We start from the raw sequence: 21,030 nt of genomic DNA, 5'->3' as shown, positions 1-21,030 counted from the left end.
AACCAATGCCCAAAGAACGATTTTGAAAGGGAACAAATGAAGAACATTCCATATGCTTCTGCTATCGAAAGCCTGATGTATACTCAGGTCTGTACAAGGCCTGACATTGCATTTATTGTTGGAATGTTGGGACGATATCAAAGTAATCCAGGTTTAGACCACTGGAGAGCTGAAAAGAAAGTGATGAGGTACCTTCAAGGAACCAAAAAGTACATGCTTTTATAGACGGATGGACAATCTGGAAGTAATTGATTATTCAAATTTAGACTTTGTTGGCTGTGTTGATTCACACAAATCACATCAGGATATGTTTCATAAGGGCTAGTGAGCTGACTTGGGAGAGTGTAAAGCAGTCCTTCACTGCTACTTCCTATGAAGCTGGTTCGTTTCTTGTTTTAGGGCTACTTCACACGTGTGTGGGTTAAAGAGTTTCATAGCTGGACTTAAAATTATGGATTCCATTTCTAAACCATTGAGAATATACTGCGATAATTCAGCTGCTGTCGTTATGGCTAAGAACAATAAAAGTCGAAGTAGCGAAGTAAACACATTGACATTAAGTACTTAGCCATAGAGAGCCTTTAAGGAAAGAAAGTGGTCATTGACACATAAGTACTGAATTGATGATCGCTGATCCTTTGACCAAAGGCATGCCACCATTGAAATTCAAGGATCATGTAGAAGAAAGGGACTTCATTCCACTATGTGTTGTATATATAATGTTTGAATAAAACTCTTATTTACTGTGATGTTTTCTCATATTCAAGTGCACCTTAATTTCTATTGAGAAAAGTCCTCGATAGGACCAAGAATAAACATAGGGTTTATTCATTAAGTAAGGTTGTCATATATAAAGTAAACTTGAGAAATCAAATGCATTGTAATACATGGAAGATAATACTCGTTTTATTTTGAGGACTTGTCGCCATGATTCGTGTATTTGTTTCTTAATGAAATAATGGTTAAAAATGTGGACCAAGTGGGAGAATGTAAAACTTACATTACATTACGTTACTCATGTAACGTAAATAACCTTTTGATTTTCATCAGTTTTAAACCTTGATGGTCCACATTAGTTGTTCAGTTTTCAAATGCTTCAGTTTTCAAACGTTTGGGATTTATGGCAACCATTAAGCATGCCATTAAGAGCTTGATGGAAGCTTGGCTATGTATATTATTTTGGTCCCTAAGCTCAAGAACTCAAATATACTAAATTATACACCATTAATATTAGAGTGTCTTGAGAGCTTGGAAGAGCCAAAATACAGCTGCGTGAGTTTGTTTCAATGGTGTCTTATAGGGAATGGTGTCTTATAGGGAATGGTGAGAGGGCTTCAATGGTGGTTGGGGTGGCTGATGGCAAGGTGCGTCAGCTTGCTGGAGGTTGTGTAGCACAAAGCAAACGAGATCTAGATGTGGAGAGGATACTTGAGCAGCCAAAAATGTAATTAGGGTTAGGTGCATGGAAAAAGAGGGTATACATATAGAGGACAATTATGTAATTATTTAAATATATCAAGGGTAGTATGGTAATTTGTTGGACTTGGGTTGGGATGGGGAGAAGTCTATCCCCATCCCCGATTTTCTGGGGAATCCCTAAACCATTCGGGCGGGTAAAAGGCCCATCCATAAGAGAGAAGCTTACAGTTGAAGGTTATGTTAAGTAAATTGTAAACAGATCAGGTTAATTTTGAAAAGCTGCTTGATTAATTTTCTGAATTGCCTAATAAATGTCTAGTTAATGATGAGTAGAACTCAGAAGAATTTCCATGATTACTTGGTTGAGAAAGTTGTTATTGCATGAAAATTATTGTTGCTTAGAGAACTATTAAACAAAGTTGTTGTTGGTTTAGTTACTATTTTTTTCAAGCTACTTATTGAGGTAGAGTTAGTGCTGGTTTAGCCATTGATGATTTTCAAACTTCCTATTGAAGTAACTTTACTGCTGGTTCAATCACAGATGATGTTGAAGTTGCCTATTGAATTCATGAGTTACTGCTAGTTTAGTTACAGATGATGTTAAAGATGCCTATTGAAGTAAAGTTATTGTTGGTGTAGTCACTGATGATGTTCAAGCAAAGATACCGATGTTTTAGTTACTGTTATTGGTGATTTTTTAAATGATATTCAAGCAGATTTACTGATGTTTTAGTTACCGTTGTTGGGAATTTTGCAATTTGCTGATTATCTATGTTGCTAAATTTATCTACTGGTGATTTTTCAAAGCTGTTGAATTATGTGACTGCTTTGGTGAATTTTTAAAGTTGCTAAATTTTGGTGATTTTTCAAAGCTTTTGAATTATGTTACTGTTGTGGTGATTTTTCAAGTTGCTGAATTTTGGGGATTTTTTAAAGCTACTGCATTGTGTTACTGTTGAATTTCCATTCTGAGTTTACTACTGATTATCTATGGTACTGAAGAAGAATTACTGTTGAATTTATTGAGTTGTTGCTGATATTTCATGCTACTGAAATTGGTTATGGCTACTCATAACAGGATTAAAACCATAAGTTATGTTTAATAGAGGATGTTAGGAAGACTTATCACAGTTTAGCTTAAGGGAGGATGTTTGTGTTATAAGCCAAACTGGTTAAGTCAAATAACTTGTCGTTTACTGTAATATTCTCTCTAGCTAGTAATTCTTTGAGAGGTATATGATAAAATCCACTAAATAACTTTTGAAAACATATATACATATATGTATATAATGTAAAATCCAAAAACTTTAATTTTAATTCATATAAATATATATACAAAATAACTAATATATTTTAATAAGTACAAAATATCCTTGGACAATGCTGCCAAACTTCTCTGCTTACTGACGTTCCACCCGACCGTAATTCATCTAGTACCTACAAAACAGTAAAATAACGGAGGGAGCACTAATTGCTCAGTAAGTAAACCAAACTACACTACTGTTTTCCCTCCGTTACTCACATTTTGGCTTTCCTTTTCTCATTTCAATCTTTTCTATTATTCTTCATTCTTTTCTAATATTCTTCATTCTTTTCTATTATTCTTCATTCTTTTCTAATATTCTAATTTGCCACTTACCGACGAGCAAGAACAATTAATAAAAATGTACATCGTCGAGCACATAAGAAATTCTAATTAATGCAAGTAGCATAATGCATATGTAAAATAATAAACTTTTTCTAGGAAATAAATTTTCTTTTCTTTTCTGTTTTCTGTCTCTTATTCTGTTTTCGTTTCTCTTTCTTTATTCTATTCTGGTTTGCCGATCGGACTAGGCTGAGGCATGGATTTGGAACCCAGGCCGTGTGAGTGTATTCTAAAATTATTTTTGGGTACAGTCCTCATCCACATGCACTTCAACGGACTATACAAATTCTGTTTTTCTATTCTGAGGCCGCTCACTGATGGGGTTGTGCATGTAGGAATTTTTTGCATCTCTGTCACTCACGGGTTCTCCATCGCAACAACCTTCTAACATAACATTCTACATTTATGAAAAAGATTCTATACACATTTTTAAATAAGTTTCCAAGCTATGGGAGTTCTACATTTGCATTCTTTAATAAATAGGAAAATATATAAATTTACATGTTAGCTTAAAAAGAAACTACGAGTCATTTTCTTTTCTTTCTTTCTCTCACTCTTTGCTAACATTTTCCTTAATATTCTCACTTACCAAATCAAGTATGTACAGATAATATGCACAATATATGTATGGCCAAACCCATTCTTTGACGTTCTTTCCAAGTTCAAATACACAAACTTGAGAATTCATTATGGCATATTGATATGTCATGACATATTCTACCATTCTCTACTATCAACAAGGCCATATCAAAATAACAATTTAATATACAATTCCTTTCTAACACTTTCCCAAAGTAATAAGTTTCACAATTTCAAGAAATACTAAAGGGTCAAGTAACTTGAACCATGTACTAAAAACCGTTTACCTCATGGAACTAACATGACCAAGTGATATTCTAAAATTTTGGCATAACAAAATGCACTTTTGAATACTAAAATTTACACTTGGTTAAGCCCAACATGATCTTTCTACTCCAATTCTTGCCTTTCTCTAACCATTTCTTCAATAGGATTTAACCAACTCATGCATGCATTTCTCTTTGGATTTTCATCAAATAATTCATATGCACATGCAAATACTTAGTTGGCCACACTTCCACATCTCTCTAAATCCACCAAAATTTGAGCAAAAACTCACTAACTTTAGCCTTAAACCTGGCCGGTTTCAACAATTCTTCACACTTTAAACTTTCAACAATAATTCTTCCATAATTCCACCAAATCACCACATACTCATACACTACTTCTCATGGCTGGAAATTTACACATCATTCAACATCAAAACAGCCAATAATTCCCACCATACAATCACATACAAACATGCAAGAATCATTCTACACAATTATTGCTCAAATCAAAACTAAAATTGGGTTTACTTACCTTGAAATTGTACAACACTAGTGATATAACCTCCCTTTGCTAAAATTCTCTTCCTTTTGGACCTAGATCATATAAAACCATAAAAATTTAAAACTTTAAAGTTTAATCACACACTTTGTGCTAGAATCTTACCTTTGGATGCTTTAGGATTGAAAATCTACAAAAATCTAAGCCAATCCTATGAATTCTCTTTGAGATTTGGTAAAGAAATTTGAGAGAAAAAGGGGTGAGGGTGGCGTGTACAAGGGCTAAAAAAATGGTTAGGGTTTATTCTAAGGAATCCTTATAACTAATAATATATACAAGTATTCTGACAGGCTATTCGCAAGTGTACGAAATCGTGCAAGTAATAAAGCTCAAGTAAACGAGTGTACAATCCTAAGAGAACTACCTACCAAGTACCAAACCAGTCTATTTTATTGCTATTTGATGAAACATAATTTTAAGAGTGAATTTAATGAAAAATAAAATAAACTAAAAACTAAACAAAAGCAGAATTTTATTAATACTTTGGTAAACAGATCAATATGACTAAACCTAGGGCACAGATTTCATACCAATTTAATCCTATGCGTTGACAATTATTGCTAACCTAATTAAGCTTATTCTAAAGGCCAAACTCCCTGATATTTCACTAATTTTCTCTCGAACAATTAGCGAATTAACCCCTAAGCAACAACCCAAAATATCTCTAAGATGGATTTAGGAGCTAAGAGATCATTACGTTTTATGGAATTTACCAAAGCCTCATAAATCACGGTAACCTATCTTTAGCGTTCGCTTAATCTATGATTTTATTACCTTAGACAAATTAGGTCTCATCTCTCGATCTCAACCCAACCCATGATATCATTCAACCCTCGGATCCTTAAGAATTGAAAGCATTACACACAATAATAAAACTTAGAATTAATGCTCAATAAGAATTATAACAATGAGGTCAACACATATTCATAAATTGGGCTACATCTTTAGCCATAGAAAAGGGATTTAGTTCATAATTGCAGTAATAAAAACAACCATTATATTCAATAACATGAGTTCAAGAAACAAAAATAGAAAAACTTCTCTAATTGGCGAACGAGAACTGCAAGAATTCCGATCTCCAAAACTAGTAGCCGTCCTCTCTCTTTCTCTCCTGTCCCTCAAAACTACTTAAAGACCCTTATTTCTAGTCCTAGGGTTTTGATCTTACTTAGGAAAAAGTTAAATGCCTCAACCCATTCAGATTCGGACTAGGATAATGTATTAACCTAACAGGCCTGTGACCCATCACTGCAGCGGTAAGAATAGTCACTGCGGCAATCATTCTTTCTGTCCAATGAGTCTGTAATATTCAGAATTTGGTAAAGTCATCAAAACTAACTTTGTAGCTCTCTGAATAAGCTTTCCAACGCCATCAGAATCATCAAATTCTGATTTCTACAGCTCAAGTTATGATAGAAATATCGAAGCATGCTCATCTTGAAGGATTTTCAGATTTTACGTTGTATCCTCGACGTGTCACAACTTTCTCATTTCAACTCCGATTCTTGTACCGTTTGTTCCTACGCATCATGAATTCCATCGACATCATTCTTTTCCCTCAAATATTCGTTTGAACCTGAAAATACTCAAATTACACCCATGATCCCGTAAGAGGTATTTTATGAAAGAATTAATTCAAATTCCACAATTTAAACACATTTTTCCATAAATAATCTAATTAAATCACTAACAAAATATAAAATTTCATGCTCTTATCACAACCCCTAACCAACTTTTTGCTAATCCCTAGCAAACTAAATGATAAAATAAGTCTCTAAGCTTGAAAATAAAACAACCAGTTAAAAACCTATATCTAAACTATCCTAAATCACTTTCGTAGATTGACACGATTGCATTTAGCGTATGCAACAAGCCTTTAAACCCCTAGGCGGTCCTAGTTGGACGAGTTGTAGTCTCATGAGGGTTTCCAACGATGATACCCACAAACATCCACACTAAACTTATCCTAAACTCCAAAAATAAAAATAAACATAAACATAAAAAGAACAAAAAACTAACAAAAATTCTTGGATCAATTTTTAGAGGTGTCTCAAAAATAGCATATACACAAAACAAATAGAATAATTAAAAATCACCTAAACTCACAGACAATGCAAACGCCAATTCCATTTTTGTTATCAACCCTAAAACATTCATACAACCACAAACCATTAGTCTACAAACCTGGATGGTTTTATGCATAACATTCATGAACAAAATTTTGATCTCAGTATTCGGGTTATGACTTATATGTGAATCATGGAATCAAACTCCATAGGCTCACTTTTCAAACCACTCTCCACTAATGTAGAATTTCACACTACCTTGGATCAATAGGTTTTTGTAAAGGTTGTAATGTTAGGTTAGGGTATGAGTTCATGAAGGAACGAAAAGGGAAATTAACAAAAATCAAATTAAGAGACTTAATTTTCATTCATTCTTATTACTATCATACAAAAACACTTCCCTTTTTCACTCAGTAGCTTCCCAACCTTTATCGAGCTCTTTCTTTTCGATAGTAATATAAACCCATTTGCATCATTCCAAATCTTCACAATGCTTTTCAATGCCCACTTTTATTTTCTTTCTCTTTTTTATTTATTTATTTATTTATTTATTTATTTTTCCTCTTTTTTCTTCTTCATTTTTTTACAACAATAATAAGAAGAAAGTAGAAAACACACACACAGCCCTACTGATCTTACAAGCACTCCACAACCCCCAACCAATTTCTTCGCATAAACCTGGGTTGTGGCAAAACTACACTTCCTCACCAATACTCGTACTAAGCTTGAATAAAAATTAAGTCTCTTAATTTGATTTATAGAGATCATGTACCATTTTTGAGATTTGACAGCTACAAACAATTAATTAATTGTTCATAGCGTCAAAGTACCACGTTTAATATGAGCTAAAAGAACTTAATTAATTATTCATTTATGTCGATTAATTTGATCTCAGTCCATTATTTAACCATTACCGGCCATAAAGAGGGTTTGTTTGTGTTAACGATGTTACCATGCAGTAGCGGATCCAGAAATTTCTGTTAGGGTGGGCCAAAATATATAAATTATACATATTAATATTTAAAAAAAAAATTTGAGGGTGGGCCATTTGGCTGGATCCGCTCCTGTTACCATGCAAAGCAAGCTGCAACATTAAGCAAACTCACGCAAGTTTTTAAGTCTTTTTACAATAAATTAGTTAGAGCAAGTGGCTTTTGGCGCCAGTTTTCTGTTCAACACTTTACGTGTTCTCTAACAAAATGCAAGTGGCAGCTCAAGTGGCAGAGCAAGTTGCAAATCTAATGGTGGAGGATGACAGCTAAAGAATAAGTTCAACAGAGAAGATTGTGTGAAAGACCAAATGGTTGTGTATAAATTGTAATCATTGTCAAGGTTCATGCATGAAAAATTTTCTAATAGAAAGAAATGTAAACACGTATTCTTCATACTCTGTTTTTCTGCATTTACTTTTTTCTTTACTGTTATTGTTTTCTTTACATGGTATTAGAGCTGCCAACACACGTCAATGGAAGATCCTAGAGCATCCTTTTCCTCAGCTTCAGTTGTAGACGAAAAGACAACAAACTCCATGTCAACCTCACCTTTAAGCAATACGCTTCCAACTATTTCTGTAAAACTAGGAGAAAGAAATTATGCATACTAGAAATCTTAGGTGCTTCTAGCCTTGAAAGCTTATGATCTGGAAGGTTTCGTAATAGGTGAAAAATCCTGTCCCTCATCCTTTATTCTTGTTGATGAATCCAAAAGAGAAGTTAATTCTGAACATATAATGTGGAAGAAAGTTGATCAGTTCTTGTTTAGTTGGTTAAATTCATCAATATCTGAAACAATGTTCCAACCTATAGCAAACTGTAATACTGCGTATGGTATATGGCATACTCTAGAGATGCATTTTCTTATTGATTCTAAGGCTAGAGTGTTGCATTTAAGAAATCAATTACAAACAACTAGGAAGGATTACTCAAGTACAAATGACTATGTGCTAAAGATGAAAGAAATTGCTAGCTTTTAACCAGCAGTGGCATAACTGTTAGTGATTATTGGAGTTCCACATTGACTAAGCACGCTCAAGCTTATTGGGTTATAAGAGAGGGTAATCCTCCCATTCAACAAGACCTTATTGGGTGAGGAGTTAGGCCCACCTCAAAATCTAACATGGTATCAGAGCCGTGACTAATGTCAATGGCTAAAAATCCAGATTTAAGCTCAAATCCTCTGCCTAACAGCTTTGAGGAAATGCTGAAGGAAGTGTTAAATCGATCATCGTCTGCGGTTGCTTCAAGTCTACCTGTGATTAATCCAAAACTTACTCGAGATAATTACAGATTTTGGAGCTCGCAAGTTCTTTTTGCTGTAGGATCGCATGAGCTCGAGGACCACTTGATCGATAAAATTCCATGTCCTTCACCCTTAATTTTGTCTGATATGAATGTTGATAATGAGTTGAGTCAATTGAGTGGAGAACTTAGGGTTAAGAATGATTCTATTAAGGACAAAATTAATCCGAGTTACATTATGTGGAAGAGAACCAATAAGTTTCTGGTTAGTTGGCTGCTAGCTTCAATATCAGAAAGTATGTTTGGTACAGTGTCTAAGTGTAGGTTTTCAACTGATATTTGGAGAGTCCTAGAGCATGAATTTGTTATAGATTCAAAGGCTAGGGCATTACATCTTAAGAATCTATTACAGACAACTCAAAAGAACAATTTGAGCTTTTTTGAATATGTCAAAAAGATGAAAGAAATTAGTGAAAGTTTATCAGCCAGTGGTATCATTATATCTGATGATGACTTGTTACAGTATGTTCTGGATGGATTAGGTCCTGAATATGATCCTGTGGTGGTAAATCTTACATCTAGGCTTGAATCGAAAATAGACTCAATAACACTTCAAGAAGCATAATTTTTGCTTCAAAAATATGAAGTTAGGTTAGAAAAGTTCAATTCAGTCGATCTATATAATAGTTCAGCTCATATTGCAACTATAAATAATATTGGAAGTGGAAATGTTGGAAAAACTGCAAATACAACTTTCAATCATAGCCACAATGCCCACTCAAACTAAACCAACTCAGTTCTGCATTCAGTAACCTCATCAGTTCTTCAGCACAATAAACTTCATTCATGCAGCAAAATACACAGACCTCATCAGTTCTTCATTCAAATTAATCCCAGAAATTCCAGCTGCAATACTCACAACAGCCAAACATAAATTCCAGCTACGAAACTCAATCATTTTCCTCAGTCATTTCCAGATTGCATTCCCACAACAACTACACAAATTTCAACTTCAACAGAAAATCCAGATTTCATTCCGTCAACAACTACATAGAATTCAACTGCAAAACACACATGAATTCTAGATTGCTCTAGATTGCATTCTCACAACAACTACACAGATCTCAACTGCAACAGAAAATCCAGATTTCATTCCCTCAACAACTACACAGAATTCAACTGCAAATCACACATAAATTCCAGAAAATCCAGATTGCTCCAGATTGTATTCCCACAGCAAAACACACAGATTTCAACCGCAATGCATTCCCACAGCAGATTGCATTCCCACTAGAAAACACTTAGAACAAACAACCAATAGTATCAAACAGAACAAACAACCAATAGTATCAAACAGAACAAACAGAGCACACAAACATCATAAAATATTTTTGCTTCTTGATTCCACTGCCTTTTGACTGATAACATTCAGTTTACTTCTTAATTCAATGAACTAAGTAACAGACAATGCTTTCGTCTGTAAGTCAGCAATCTACAGTTTGGAGGGTACATATTGGATAGTTAACTTCTTTGCAAGCACCTGCTCTCTAACATAATGAGCATTTATCTCTATATGCTTAATTCTAGCATGAAACACTGGATTGGCTGCCAAGGCTGCAGCACTTATATTATCACACCAAATGACAGGTGTGACTGAAATGGATAATCCTAATTCTACAAACATACTTTGTAGCCATGTAATTTCTATGGCTGTTTGAGCTAGAGCTTTATATTCGGCCTCGGTTGATGAAAGAGCAACAACCTTTTGTTTTCTAGAGCTCTATTAAATTAAGTTTGGTCCCATATACACACAACATCCACTGGTTTACTTAGAAGTAGATATATCAGTAATCACATCAGTCACATCAGAAGTATCAGTCTGAATTATAGGCAAAACAGGGAATTTTTGAACACAAGCACTTTCAGAACAGTCACTTTTATTTATAGGTAACACAGTACATTGTGCAGGAAACATGTTATCAGAATGATCATACAGTATGTAAGTAGAAACACAAGATGTAAGAGTAACATTTGGACTAGAATTAACAATTTTATGAGTACTAAAACTATCCTGACTACCCAACTGTGAACCATTATTGACAGTGTTTTTACAGTGAAAACTATAACTATTTGAGTTAGGATGTGGAAAGGCAGATGATGAAGTAGAAACAGGTTTTTAATGGGAGATGGACTGGGGAATATGCAGCTGATACAGGCCACCTTTAAGATCCCCTTATAGTAACGTTGCTCTGGTTAACTGATCCTTGACAACACAACAATCAGCATTAAACTCAACAATTACATTATTTTCTTTAGTGAATCTAGAAATACTAAGTAGGTTTTTGGTTATTTTAGGAACACACAAGATATTTTTAAGTTTTAGGCATTTAGAATGAAACAAACTAGGCAAAGATGTGTTACCAGTATGAGTTATATTCAGGTGCTCACCATTTCCCACTTGAAGTTGACTCACACCACCATATTTCTTGCTAAGTTGTAGCTGACTGAGATTTGAAACTACATGATCAGTGGCTCCAGAATCCATGTACTAGGTGGGATTAGTAGGAGTGAATTGAGTGGCATAAACAGGCTGGGAATTATGATTGGCACCAGTGGAAACAGTAGCCATAAATGCTTGATTGTGACCTAGATTAGCAGACTGTTGGCTAGGTGGTCCAAAAACAGAAACTGGAAGGGAATTGTGTGATGCATGGACTTGTTCTTGTGAGTGACCACTATACTCATAATTAAAACTAGTCTGGCCAGGATGAGGGCTAAACTGTGGTTGATCAGTGGAAGACAATTGTTTTGAAGTAAAGGCTGGAGTGGGTGAGTACTGGACAGTGTTTGGATTTATATTTGTGTTGTGTGGTTCTAACAGTGATGAAGAGCTACTGCTTTACATTCTTGATGGCCTTGGCTCTGAATATGATGTCAAGGTTGCCACCTTAACATTAAGAAGCAGCAAAGTATCCCTACAGGAAGCGCAGTTTCTACTGCACAAACATGAAATGAGGCTAGAAAAGCAACATTCAGCTTACTTAGGCTTTCATGAAGCTGCAACTTTTCTTGCTCACAAACAATCTTCTTCTTCGCCCCAAAATGCGCTAATGAACTACAATTCAGATTAACAAATACCACAAGACTCACAAACTTTACTCCACATCAAGATGAATACAAGAATACCTATAACAGCACTCAGCAGTTTCAAACCTTCAATCCAGCCTTTGGAGGGGCAGAGGTAGAGGATGAAACTTTTACAAGCCGCGACTGATTTGCCAGTTATATGGAAAGCTAGGTCATATGGCTCTTCAATGCTATCATTGGTTCGACACAAATTTTCAAGGACATCAAAATCACCAACCTCAGTTTAGCATGCACTACAACAATTCATACAACACGTAGGTCCCACATAGGCCTACTTTGCAAATACAACAAGCTCATATGCTTCTTATGGCACACCACAGCCCTTCCCTCTGATTTCACCAGTGATTCCTCATCAAATGCAGTTTCAGAATACCTCACATCTAAATCAGTCTTCTCCTCTTAACTCAAATCAATCTTCTGTAATAACCTCTCCTATTGGAAATCAAAAAAATTCAACTGCAACACCACTTGCAGTGACTGATCCTACTTGGTTCATTGACTCTGGGGCCACTCACCATATTACATCAGATCCAACATCTCCTTATAAAAATCAGTATACAGGATCATACTCTCCTCAAGTTGGCAACAGTCAATGCCTTGACATTTCACACACAGGTTTGGCATTTATCCATTCTTCTTGTGTAAATAAATCCTTGCAACTTAGAAATATACTCTGTGTTCCTCAAGTTACCAAGAATCTCCTTAGTATTTCCAAAATTACAAGAGATAATCATGTGGTAGTTGAATTCTTTGCTGATGAATGTGTTGTTAAGGACAAGCTAACCCAGGAGGTCTTACTGAGAGGGACTATGCGCAATGGTCTCTACCAACTTACCATTCCTTTAGATTCTACCTACAATAAACAAGTTACAAGTTCAGCACTGGCTCCTGCTCAAACTTCAAATTCAACGAATAAACATGCTATGGTTTCTTCCCTGCATCAATATGTGGTTCATGACTCCTCAGCAACCTATGTTACTCCTTCTGGTTGTTCTAGTGTTTTACCTTCAGATTCTGATATTGTGTATAATCCAACAAGTTGTTGGTCACTTGTACTTCACCTAGTATACCTACAAATAATGTTGAACAAACTGATCCTACATAAGACGGAGATTTGTGGCACCACAGACTTGGTCACCCTTATGTAGTTGCTCTCAATTCTCTTGTTTCACATTTGAATGTAAAGGATCACTCTATCAATAAAGTTAAGTTTTGTACAACATGTCAGTATGGTAAACTTTGCCAGAATTCTTTTCCTCCATTAGCTTCTTAATCAAGCCAACCTTTTGAACTTGTTTTTGCAGATGTATGGGGCCCTATACCTGTTACCTCAGCCACTGGCTTCAAGTATTATTTGCTATTTGTTGATGATTTCACACACTACTCTTGGATTTATCCTCTAAAATTGAAATCTGAGGTACACAATATTGTTCAACAATTTGTTGCATTAGTGGCTCAACAGTTTGATGGCAAGATCAAGACCTTCCAGTCAGATTGGGGAGGTGAATTTCGTCCTCTTGCTAAGTATTTTGCTCAGTAGGGTATTCATTTCAGCATCCCTGCTTTTATATCCATCAATAAAACTGAAAGGTTGAGCGAAAACACCGCCATGTGACAGAAGTTGGATTAACGTTGTTAGCTCAAGCCTCTATGTCGCTTAAGTACTAGTGGTTTGCCTTCCACATTGCTGTGTATCTAATAAATCATCTTCCCTCTGCAGTTATATCCCATATCTCACCTTTTCAAAAGCTTTTCCATAAAGTTCCAGACTATAAAGCTATTCGTACCTTTATATGTCAATGTTTTCCTTTCCTTAGACCTTATCAACAACATAAATTTTCCTTTCACTCAGAATAGTGTGTTCTTTTGGGTTATAGTTCTCATCACAAAGGTTATCTCTGTCTCAATGCTCATGGAAAAGTTTACACAGTTCAGACTGTCAAGTTCAATGAGCAAATATTCCCTTTTGCCAATGGTTTTTCACTTACCAATTTTGATGTATCTACTAATGTTGACTCTTGTTTTTCGTCTCAGGCCTAGAAAATTCCTCATATATCATTGATTCATTAGCCTTTGTCTCAAACTACTTTCGCTCCTTCAACCTCTTTGTCTGATGTTGAGCCATCTGCCCATTACACTCCCATTATATCCTCTTTACCTTCACCTATTTTCTCCCATCCAAAACCACCTGTACCATGTTTGGAAGTTGATTTTCGAGCCTATAACACTCCTTCTCAGCCCTCCCATATTTCTACACTAAATGTCCATCCTATGCTCACTCGCAGGAAAGCTACTGCCCTTATCAATCATGCCCTGCTTGATTGTCGTGCAACCACTTCCTCCACTTCTCTTATCTCTGAATGAACAACCACAGTTCCTGTTCCTTCCCTTTCCTTTGAGATTCATAAAGAACCCTTATCTGTCACTACCGCCTTACACAAACCTCTTTGGGTTCAGGCCATGGATGCTGAGTTTACTGCACTACGAAATAATCACACTTGGACTTTAGTTCCTTATACTAATAATATGACTTTAGTTGGTCATAAATGGGTTTTCAAAGTCAAGTTAAATGCTAATGGCAGTCTCCAGCGTTACAAAGCACACCTTGTGGCTAAGGGTTTTCATCAAAATCCCAGAGTTGATTTTTCAAAAACATTTTCTTCGGTTGTTAAGGCATCCACCATTAGAGTCATCTTATGCTTAGCCGTGCACAATGGGTGGGAGGTCGAACAAGTAGACGTAAATAACGCCTTTCTAAATGGCGACCTTACTGAAGCCATTTTCATGACACAACTTGAGGAATTTATTGATCAATCTAAACCTCATCATGTTTGCCAGTTGCACAAAGCTCTATATGGCTTAAAACAAGCTTTCAGGGCCTGGTTCGATAAGCTTAAAATGGTGTTGCTGAGCAAAGGTTTTCAGAGCTCCACCTTTGATTCTAGTCTCTTTTATCTTATTCAAGATGCCATGATTATTTATATTCTTGTTTACGTAGATGATATACTATTGACTGGTAATAACCCCTCCTTCATTCACTCCATCGTGTCAGCTTTAGATACTGAATTTGGTCTAAAGATTCTTGGTTCTATTCATTATTTCTTAGGCATCTCTATTGTTCATACTTCAAATGGGTTACAACTTAATCAGGCCAAATATGCTCAAGAAATTCTCTCCAAATTTGGCATGACAGACTGCAACCCGTGTGCCTTTCCTATGGTTTTTGGTTCCAAGCTACACTTTGAGGATGGTCTTCTCTTCGAATAGCCTTCCTTCTACAGAAGTCTCATTGGTGCTCTACAATATCTTACCATGACTAGGCTTGGCCTCTCTTTTGCTGTAAATAAACTCAGCCAATTCCTTAAAGCTCCCAATATCACTCATTGGCAAGCTTGCAAGCGGGTTCTCCAGTATGTTCAAGGTACACTCACTCATGGTCTAACTTTTCACTACAGTTCCACACTTCATCTTGAGGGTTATACGAATGCCGATTGGGCTAGCAATCTGTCTGATTGTAAGTCTACCAGTGGGTACTGCCTTATCCTTGGTTCTAACTTGATATAATGGGGCTCTAAAAAGCAACAAGTCGTTGCTTTATCTTCCATTGATGCTGAATACAGAGCTTTAGCTCAAGCCTCTACTGAAGTTGCTTGGCTTCAAAGTCTGTTCTAGGAGCTTCAAATTTCTATTCCAGGTTTGCCTGTACTCTGGTGCGACAACACTAGTGCCAGTGCCCTTGCTTCCAATCCGATCTTCCATGCTCGTACAAAGCACATCAAAATAGATGTCCATTTTGTACGCAAAATGGTTCAATCTAAACGACTTATGGTGCAATATGTTGCTTCTCAATTTCAGGTTGTAGACGTTATTACCAAGCCTCTCTTTGGTCCTCGGTTTCAGACTCTTCGTGATTACCTTCATGTGTTTAGCTCTTCCTTTATTCTTCAGCTTGAGGGATGATCTCAGGGACAAGCTTCACCACTCAAGGAAACTCTAAACACAGATGATAAAAGCACACACTAGTTTCTTCTTGAAGGATGACATGCAAGTTTTTTTTTACAGAAGAAATTTTTTTTGCTTAAAGTTTTGCTTGAGGGATGATGTTAACGATGTTACCATGAAAAGCAAGCGGCAACATTAAGCAAACTCATGCAGGTTTTTAAGTCTTTTTACAATAAATTAGTTAGAGCAAGTTGGCTTTTGGAAGTTGGCTTTTGGCGCCAGTTTTCAGTTCAACACTTTACGTGTTCTCTAACAAAATGCGAGTGGCAGCTCAAGTGGCAGAGCAAGTGGCAGCTCAAGTGGCAGAGCAAGTTGCAAATCTAATGGTGGAGGATAACAGTTGAAGAATAAGTTCAACGGAGAAGATTGTGTGAAAGACCAAGTGGTTGTGTATAAATTGTAATCATTGTCAAGGTTCATGCATGAAAAATTTTCTAGTAGAAAGAAATATAAACATGCATTCTTCATACTCTGTTTTTCTGCATTTACTTTTTTCTTTAAAAAAACAAAAAAAATAAAAATAAGGAAAAAAAAAAAAAAAAAAATAAAAATAAAAAAATAAAATAAAAAATTTAAAATAAAAAAAAAAAAAAAATTGTAAAAAAAATAAATAATAAAAAAAAAAAAAAAATAAAAAAAAAAAAAAAAAAATCCAAAAAAAAAAAAAAAAAAATAATAATAATAATTAAAGGAATTTAAAAAAAAAAATAGATAAAAAAAAAAAAAAAAAATAATAAAAAAAAAAAAAAAAATAAAAACAAAAAAGAACAATAAAAAAGAATAGGAAAAAAACAACAAAAGAAAAACAAAAAATTTTTTTTAATTTTAAAATAAAAAAAAAAATTTTTTAAAACAAAAAAATAAAAAAATAATTTAGACCCCAAAATTAATAAAAATAAAAATTTAAACCAAAAAAGAAAATTACAAAATTAATTTTTAAAAAAAAAACCAAAAAAATAAAAAAAAAAAATTAACCCCATAAGAAAAAATTTACAGAAAATAATAAAAAAACAAAAAAAAAAAAAATAACAAATTTAAAAAAATAAAAAAAAAAAAAAAAAAAAAAAAAAAAAAAAAAAAGAAATAAAAAAAAAAAAAAGAAAAAAAAAAAAAAAAAATAATAAAAATACAAATAAAATTTAAAAAATAATAAAATTAAATTAATAAAAAAATAAAATAATAATAAAAAAATTTAAAAACATAAAAAAAAAAAAAAAATTTAAAAAAAAAAGATAAAAAATAAAAAAAAAATAAAAAAAAAATAAAAAAAATACAAAAAAAAAAAATAAAATTTAAAAAAAAAAAAAAAAATAGGAAAAAAAAAGAATTTTTAAAAATAAAAAAAATAACCAAAAAAATAAAAAAAAGAAAAAAAGCCTCCAAGTTTAGGATAGTGAATAGCTATTTATATGGACATATGCATGTTTAGGAAAATTCTGTCAACAAGATGATAAATGTCTAAGGAGGCTATAAGGAAACAAAATAATGTAATTACACTCAATCAAGGAATTGATTGATTGATTGATTTTGGGTGATTGCCAATCATAATAACGTAACTACACTCAATTAGGGAATTGACTGATTGAGTGGTTTTGGGTGATTGACAAAATCTTAGTGATTAGCCACAGTTGTGGCATTCATATTTCATCAGAAGGAAGCTACCATGAAAAAGATATTATAAATAAAATTAAAAGTATGAACATAGATCAGTTGCATGTCTATAAATAAAAAAACAAAATTATATAATTAATTTGTTTCCTTGTTCTTCAAGCTATACACATATTCTCGCTTTTTAATGAGATTGCATTGAGAGTTCTGTTACAGAGAATCTGGGATCTATAGAATCTAGGATACGTTAAACCTTTTAAGAAACATCTAATATGTTGCTCCAACTCAAATGTGCCCAGACTTGGTTGAATTTTGTAGTTAGTTTTGTTGTTAGTTAAAGTAGCTTAGGTTAATTAAGTATATAAAGGAGCTAACTACCTATTCTTGTAACTAAGTTTCTAATTCAGTAGAAACAATTCTCAAGTTTTTCTCTTTGTCCAAGTTGGTATCAGAGGCTTTGACCAATGTCAAAGATGGAAAATTGGTGAATATATTCTCAGGATGAAAGATATAGTTGATTCACTTGGTACTGCTGGTCATATTCACATAGTTGCTACTAGAGAACTTATTTTGTCAATTTTGGGAGGATTAAGTTCTTATTTTGATCCAACCATAATGAATTTAGAATCTCAAATTGATACAATTTCCTTCCAAAAAACACAGTTTCTGTTGCAAAGCTATGAATCTCAACTAGAAAAAGCCAGTCGTATTAGCAATATTGATGCACACACTGGTACTCCTCCTTTGGAAAATTTGGTGACAGTAGGAAGTATTGGTGTGAGCTCTCAATCGTGTGCACCAAATTTTTTGAGTTTGTTTCTTGTCTTGAGGCATTCCTAGCACAATTTTCTGCTATAGGGGATTTTAACAATCATAATCAAGGAAGAGGTAGAGGAAGGTCTTATGGAAGAGGTAAACCTATATGTCAAGTTTGTAATAAGGTATGTCACATAGCCCTACAGTGCTATCATATTTCAATGTGAATTTTCAAGGTGGTTCTAACTCTAATGGTCAATGTGGTAATTCATCTTCTCAGACCAATTTTGGTAACTAATACATGCATAATCATAGTATGTGCCAAGTGTTAGTCAAAATATTGGGAATATTGGTTGTTCTAGCTCTCAGAATTTTGGTCATTCTAATTAGCAGCAACCTTTTGGTAGTGTTGGAAATCAACATTTCGCTGGATATGTGCAACCTCAACGTTTTCCTTTTGGATTAGCACCAAATATGTCACAAAAACCTGTTACCTCACATTTGGTTTATTCATCTTTTACTAAAACTTTACTTTTGTCTACTTTTCTCAAAACAACACTACTAATTAATCCTACTAGCTCAAATTATGCCACTGCTTCTACTAATGGTTCCTCTAGTTCACAAGCATTTGTAGCTACTCCAGTTACTATTTAGGACCTAACATGTTATATCGATTGCGGCGCCACTGAGCATATTACCTCTAATATACAAAATCTTTCATTATAGTTCAATTATCAAGGTAATGAAAGCCTTACTATAAGTAATGGCAACTCTCTTTCGATTCAGCATATTGGTACTACAAGTTTTTGATAGACCACCCATTACTAAGATGTACCTAAAGAAGAGGAGAAGTGGCATTAGTAGGTAGAAGGGCAATAAGAATTGGTTAGGGGAATAATACACGTGCCCTGGATTTAGAGATTATTAGTGGGCAATTAAGTGTGCATATAAAGTGAACCAATATCGTGAAAAAGGGTTAGGTTGTTTTCTAAAGAGAATACTGTCGGGAGGCTACCAGCTCCTCAAAATGCTAGTTTCTATGTTTTCTTTTCCTACTTATTACATTTTCCTTTGAATGTTCTTGCATTTGTTAGTCTTTTATCAATATAATCCATCTCAATATACTACTTATAATTTCCTAGTTGCTATGTTTGAGTGATTGTGAGTGTTTGGTTCATTTGAATTACTGATTATATTGAAGTTCTTATTAGTTTTGTTTCTCCTCTAAATAATAGATCTCTACATCTTAATAAAGAACTACATGTTCCATCTATCACCAAAAATCTTGTTACTATCTCTGAGTTCACTAAAAATAACAGTGTTGTGGCAGAATTTTATGATAACTCTTGTTTTATAAAGGACATAGTTACTCAAGAGATTCTCTTGAAAGGCACACTCAAAGAAGGCTTGTATCAGCTGCAAGTTTCACATTCTTCACTCTCTAATGATCATAACAAGAAAGAAATATGTTTATTCTATCACAATCGATGGTTCAAAAGTTTCAGCTAACTTGTGGCACAAAAGAATTGGACATCTCCATTAACAAGTACTTGTGAAAGTGTTAAAAACTGTTCCTAGTTGTAATAGTGGATTAGTTTCCAAGCTAAATTTTTGTGATGATAGTCAATTTGGAAAACTTTGCCAAGTTTCATTTCCTAGTTCTCTAAATAAAGCTATTGTACATTTCCAAATTTTTCATTCAAATGTATGGGGTCCTGCACCCATTTCTTTAGTAGTTCAATTGATGGTTACATATATTATGTGCATTTTGTGGATGGCTTCACTCAATACACTTGGATTTATCCTGTTAAGAATAAAAGTGAAGTTAAGATTGTTTCCCAAAGTTTGTTGCCTTAGTTGAAAATCAATTTTCTGCCACAATTAAGGCTTTACAAACAAATAATTAATGGAGGTGAGTTCAAAGTTATTATTCCTTAGTTGGAATAGCGAAGCATTGTTTCTAGATTTTCTTGTCCATACACTCTTGCTCAAAATGGCACTGTTGAGGAAGCATAGACACATTATAGAGGTTGGCTTAACTCTTTTGTCTTAAGCCTCCAAGCCCTTGAAATACTGATAGAGTGCTTTTACACTATTGCTTTTTCATCAACAGGTTACCTACACCTCTTTTGCATAATATTTCTCCTTTTAAAGCCTTATTTCATGCTGCAACAGATTTCACTATGCTTAAAGTGTTTAGTTGTGCCTTTTTTCCTTATATTAGGCCCTATGATCATGCTAAGTTTAATTTTCACACTATTAAGTGTACCTACATTGGTTATAATTTTTGTTACTAGGGATATTTGTGCTTGAGTTTTACTGGCAGAGTTTATATTGCCAAAGGTGTCATTTTTAATGAACATGAGTTTGCTTTTTTCCACACAACCTTTTATCCCTAAAAATGATCCTATTAATTCTACTTGTACTTCTTCATTTTTGGTTCCTTGCTCTCCTCTTGTCATACTATCTGATGTTGCTCAATATCTTGTCAAATTATCCTCTTCAACTAATAACCATGCTAATACTTCTTGTCAAATTATCCTCTTCAACTGATAACCATGCTAATACTTCCTTATTACCATCTTTTGTAAGCTCTAAAAATGCTTCTGCTAGTTCTAAAACAGCTTCCACAATAGCTACCAAAACAGGTCTTCAAAGTGTTTCTTCTCTACCAACTATAAACTCTTATATCTTTGGTATCGACATTTATGTTTATTTACTTATTTCTTCACATAAGTCT

This window comes from Pistacia vera, unplaced genomic scaffold (genome assembly GCF_008641045.1).
Source record: "Pistacia vera cultivar Batoury unplaced genomic scaffold, PisVer_v2 Contig566, whole genome shotgun sequence".
Taxonomy (NCBI): domain Eukaryota; kingdom Viridiplantae; phylum Streptophyta; class Magnoliopsida; order Sapindales; family Anacardiaceae; genus Pistacia; species Pistacia vera.
Note: the sequence above shows the minus strand (reverse complement) of the source record.